Source organism: Sciurus vulgaris (genome assembly GCF_902686455.1).
Source record: "Sciurus vulgaris genome assembly, chromosome: 7".
NCBI classification, from domain to species: domain Eukaryota; kingdom Metazoa; phylum Chordata; class Mammalia; order Rodentia; family Sciuridae; genus Sciurus; species Sciurus vulgaris.
The window spans coordinates 21,821,712-21,827,711 of NC_136467.1; positions in this window are offsets into that span (position 1 = coordinate 21,821,712).

Genomic DNA, 6,000 nt, shown 5'->3' on the forward strand with positions numbered 1-6,000 from the left:
TACAAGAAAAATCAGCAAGCTCAGAATACCCCATCTGCTCCTTGCACTCCCTCTCCCCAGGTCCTCTATAGTAACCCCTTACATTGGTGCTATCCATTTGTTACAGTTGATGAGCCAATATTGGCACAGTCATATTAACGAGAACCCAGAACTTACATGAGGCACCATGCTTTATGCTGTATTGTGTATTATTTAGGGGTGTGTGTGTGTGCGCGTGTGTGTTTTCTCTAATTGACTTTGACAAATGTACAATGACACGGTAAAAACAGTAGTCACTTGTACAGTATCATGCAAAAGAGTTTCACTGTCCTGAAACAGTCTCTCATGCTCATCTATTCATCCCTCCCCTCTGCCCAAGAGCCGGGGCACCCGCTGGTCTCTTCACTGTCTCCACAGTGTTGCCTCCTCCAGGATGTCACAGAGTTGGCATCGTATAGCAGGCAGCCTTTTCACACGGGCATCCTTCTTTTAACAGAATGCATTTTAAGTTCCTCTGTGTCTTCTCCTGGTGTGAGAGCCAAATTCTTTTTCACTGGATGGTATTTCATGTTCCACGACTAGTTTACCCGTGCGCCTCCTGAAGGACATCATTCAAGCATAAGCAATTAGGCATAAAGCTGCCATAAACATAAGTGCGCTGGTTTTCGTGTGAGCATGTTTTCTACTCCTTTGGCACAATACCAGGGAGGAGAGCCTGATCCCCAGATCAAATGGTAAGGGTATGTGAGAAACTGCCAAACTGTCTTCCTAAGTAGTTGTACCATTTTGCACCCCCATCAGCAATGAGTGAGAGTTCTTGTTGCTTGGCATCCTTGTCAGCATTGGATGCTGTCAGTGGTTTGGATTTTAGCCATTTTAATAGGTATACAGTGGTTTCTCACTGTTACTTTAATTTTAATAGATAATTTTAATGTCATTTGATATTTTGAGTTTTTATACTTACCATATATACTCAGTACAATACTGGGGCGGAACCCAGGGATGCTCTACCACTGAGCTATTTCCCCAGCCATCTTTATTTTTTATTTTTTTATTTGCAGATAATATGATTTAATACAAAGAAAATCAAAAGGAATCTATAAAACCACTACTAGAACTAATGAAAGAACTTACTAGATAAAGTCAATGTACAAAAATAAACTGTTTCTCTACATACTAGCAATGAATAACTGAAAAATAAATTTAAAAAATAACATTTAAAAAAAATCCAAAAAATTAACTCTTTAGGGGAAAACTTTAACAAAGTATTATACTGAAAACTCTAAAATGTTGTTGGCAGGAACTTTTTTTTTAATTTATTTTTATTGTAAACAAATGGGATACATGTTGTTTCTGTTTGTACATAGAGCAACAGCATACCATTTGCGTAATCATACATTTACATAGGTAATGATGTTTGATTCATTCTGTTATGTTTTCCTTCCCCCCACCCCTCCCACCCCTCTTTTCCCTCTATACAGTCCCTCCTTCCTCCATTCTTGCCCCCCTCCCACCCCCGATTATGTGTTATCATCCGCTTATCAGTGAGATCATTCGCCTTTTGGATTTTTGAGATTGGCTTATCTCACTTAGCATGATATTCTCCAATTTCATCCATTTGCCTGCAAATGCCATAATGTTATTCTTTATAGCTGAGTAATATTCCATTATATATATACACCACAGTTTCTTTATCCATTCGATTGAAGGACATCTAGGTTGGTTCCACAGTCTGGCTATTGTGAATTGAGCAGCTATGAACATTGATGTGGCTGTATCTCTGTAGTATGCTGATTTTAAGTCCTTTGGGTATAGGCCGAGGAGTGGGATAGCTGGGTCAAATGGTGGTTCCATTCAAAGCTTTCTGAGGAATCTCCATACAGTGCCACTTTCCAGAGTGGCTGCACTAATTTGCAGTCCCACCAGCAATGTATGAGTGTACCTTTTTCCCACATCCTCTCCAACACCTATTGTTGCTTGTATTCTTGATAATCGTCATTCTAATTGGGGTGAGATAGAATCTTAGTGTAGTTTTGATTTGCATTTCTCTTATTACTGAAGATGGTGAACACTTTTTCATATGTTTGTTGATTGCTTGTAGATCTTCTTCTGTGAAGTATCTGTTCATATCCTTAGCCCATTTGTTGATTGGATTATTTGTATTCTTGATGTAGAGTTTTTTGAGTTCTTTATAGATTCTGGAAATTAGTGCTCTATCTGAAGTATGAGTGGCAAAGATATTCTCCCACTCTATAGGCTCTCTCTTCACGTTACTGATAGTTTCCTTTGCTGAGAGAAAGCTATTTAGTTTGAATCTATCCCAGTTGTTGATTCTTGCTTTTATTTCTTGTGCTATGGGACTCCTGTTAAGGAAGTCTGATCCTAAGCCAACAAGGTGAAAATTTGGACCTACTTTTTCTTCTATAAGATGCAAGGTCTCTGGTCTGATTTCGAGGTCCTTGATCCATTGTGAGTTGATTTTTGTGCAGGGTGAGAGATAGGGGTTTAGTTTCATTCTGTTGCATATGGACTTCCAGTTTTCCCAGCACCATTTGTTGAAGAGGTTATCTTTTCTCCATTGCATATTTTTGGCACCTTTGTCTAGTATGAGAAAATTGTATTTATTTGGGTTTGTGTCCATGTCCTCTATTCTGTACCATTGATCTACCTGTCTATTTTGGTGCCAATACCATGCCATTTTTGTTACGATTGCTTTTTAGTATAGTTGAAGTTCTGGTATTACGATACCCCCTACTTCATTCTTCCTGCTAAGGATTGTTTTAGCTATTCTGGGTTTCTTATTCTTCCAGATGAATTTCATGATTGCTTGCTCTATTTCTGTAAGGTACATCATTGGGATTTTAATTGGAATTGCATTGAATCTGTATAGCACTTTTGGTAGTATGGCCATTTTGACAATATTAATTCTTCCTATCCAAGAACATGGGAGATCTTTCCATCTTCTAAGGTCTTCCTCAGTTTCTTTCTTCAATGTTTTGTAGTTTTCATTGTAGAGATCTTTTACCTCTTTGGTTAGATTGATGCCCAAGTATTTTATTTTTTTTTTTTTTGAGGCTATTGTGAATGGAATTGTTTTCCTCATTTCTCTTTCACCTGTTTCGTCGCTTGCATATAAAAATGCTTTAGATTTATGCGTGTTGATTTTATAGCTTGCTATTTTGCTGAATTCATTGATGAGGTCTAGAAGTTTTCTGGAAGAGTTTTTTGGATCCTCTAAATATAGAATCATGTCATCAGCTGATAGTGACACTTAAGTTCCTTTTTTCCTATTCGTATCCCTTTAATTTCTTTAGTCTGCCTAATTGCTCTGGCTAGAGTTTCAAGGACAATGTTGAATAGAAGACATCTCTGTCTTGTTCCTGTTTTTAAAGGGAATGGTTTCAGTTTTTCTCCATTAAGAATGATGTTGGCCATGGGCTTAGCATAAATAGCCTTTACAATGTTCAGGTATGTTCCTACTATCCCTATTTTTTCTAGTGTTTGAGCATGAAGGGGTGTTGTATTTTGTCGAACGCTTTTTTTGCATCAATTGAAATAACCATATGCTTCTTATCCTTAAGTCTATTGACATAATGGATTACGTTTGTTGATTTACGAATGTTGAACCATTCTTGCATTCCAAGGATGAACCCCACTTCATCGTGGTGCACGATTTTCTTAATATGCTTTTGGATATGGTTTGCCACTATTTTGTTAAGGATATTTCATCTATATTCATCAAGGGTATTGGTCTAAAATTTTCTTTCCTTGATGTGTCTTTGCCTGGTTTGGGTATGAGGGTGATATTAGCTTCATAGAATGAGTTTGGTAGGGTACCCAGCTTTTCTATTTCCCGGAATACTTTGAGAAGTGTTGGAAAGAGATCTTCTTTGAAGGTCTTGTAGAACTCGGCTGAGAATCCATCTGGTCCTGGGCTTTTCTTGGATGGTAGGTTTTTAATGGCTTCTTCTATTTCATTGCTTGATATTGATCTGTTTAAATCGTGTATGTCCTCCTGGTTCAGTTTGGGAGGAACATATGTCTCTAGAAATTTGTCAATGTCTTCAGTACTTTCTATTTTGTTGGAATACAGATTTTCAAAGTATCTTCTAATTATGTTATGTATCTCAGTGGTGTCTGTCGTGATATTTCCTTTTTCATCACAAATTTTAGTAATTTGAGTTTTCTCTCTCCTTCTCTTTGTTAGTGTGGCTAAGGGTTTGTCTATTTTGTTTACTTTCTCAAAGAACCAACTTTTTGTTTTGTCAATTTTTTGAATAGTTCCTTTTGTTTCAATTTCATTGATTTCAGCTATGATTTTAATTATTTCCTGTCTTCTACTACTTTTGCTGTTATTCTGTTCTTCTTTTTCTAGGGCTTTGAGCTGTAATGTTAGGTCATTTAGTTGTTGACTTTTCATTCTTTTCTGGAATGTGCTCCATGCAATGAATTTTCCTCTTAGTACCACTTTCATGGTGTCCCAGAGATTTTGATATGTTGTATCGTCATTCTCATTGACCTCTAAGAATTTTTTTATCTCCTCCCTGATGTTTTCTGTTATCCATGTTTCATTCAATCGCATATTATTTAGTCTTCAGGTGTTGGAGTAATTTCTGTTTTTTATTTTGCCATTGATTTCTACTCTCAGTCCATTATGATCTGATAGGACACAAGGCAGTATCTCTATTTTTTGCATTTCCTAAGGGCTGCTTTGTGGATAACATATGGTCTATTTTCGAGAAGATTCCGTGTGCTGCTGAGAAGAAAGTGAATCTGCTTGTTGATGGATGGAATATTCTATATATGTCTATTAAGTCTAGGTTATTGATTGTGTTATTGAGTTCTATGGTTTCTTTGGTTGTATTTTGTTTGGAAGATCTATCTAGTGGTGACAGCGGTGCGTTAAAGTCGCCCAGAATTATTGTGTTGTGGTCTATGTGATTCTTGAAATTGAGAAGGATTTGTTTGATGTATAGGGATGCACCATTGTTTGGGGCATAAATATTTACTATTGTTATGTCTTCCTGATTTATGGTTCCCTTAAGCAGTATGAAATGTCCTTCTTTATCCCATCTGACTAGCTTTGGCTTGAAGTCCACTTTATCTGATATAAGGATGGAACCCCCTGCTTTTTTACTGAGTCCATGTGTGTGGTAGGTTTTTTCCCATCCTTTCACCTTTAGTCTGTGGTTGTCTTTTTCTATGAGATGAGTCTCTTGCAGGCAGCATATTGTTGGGTCTTTCTTTTTAATCCATTCGGCCAGTCTATGTCTTTTGATTGATGAGTTTAGGCCATTAACATTCAGGGTTATTATTGAGATATGATTTGTATTCCCAGTCATTTGGCTTATTTTTGGTTTTTAAGCTGGCTTGGTTTCTCCTTTGAGTGGTTTTTCTCTAAGGTAGTTCCTCCTTTTGCTGACCTCCATTGTTGTTTTTCATTTCCTACTCATGGAATATTTTGTTGAGAACATTCTGTAGCACAGGCTTTCTATTTGTAAATTCTTTTAACTTTTGTTTATCATGGAAGGATTTTATTTCATCTTCAAATCTGAAGGTTAGTTTTGCTGGGTATAGGATTCTTGGTTGGCAACCATGTTGTTTCAGAGCTTGAAATATGTTGTTCCAGGCCCTTCTTTCTAGCTTTTAGAGTCTGGGTTGAGAAGTCGGCTGCTATCCGTATTGGTCTCCCCCTATATGTAATCTGATGCTTTTCTCTCGCAGCCTTCAAAATCCTATCTTTATTTTGAATGTTAGGCATTTTCATTATAATGTGCCTTGGTGCGGATCTGTTGTGATTTTGTGCATTTGGCCTCTTATATTTGATTTTCCATTTCATTCTTCAGGCTTGGGAAATTTTCTGATATTATTTCATTGAATAGGTTGTTCATTCCTTTGGTTTGTATCTTTGTGCCTTCCTCAATCCCAATAATTCTTAAATTTGGTCTTTTCATGATGTCCCATAGTTCTTGGAGATTCTGTTCATGATTTCTTACCATCTTCTCTGTTTGGGCAACTTTA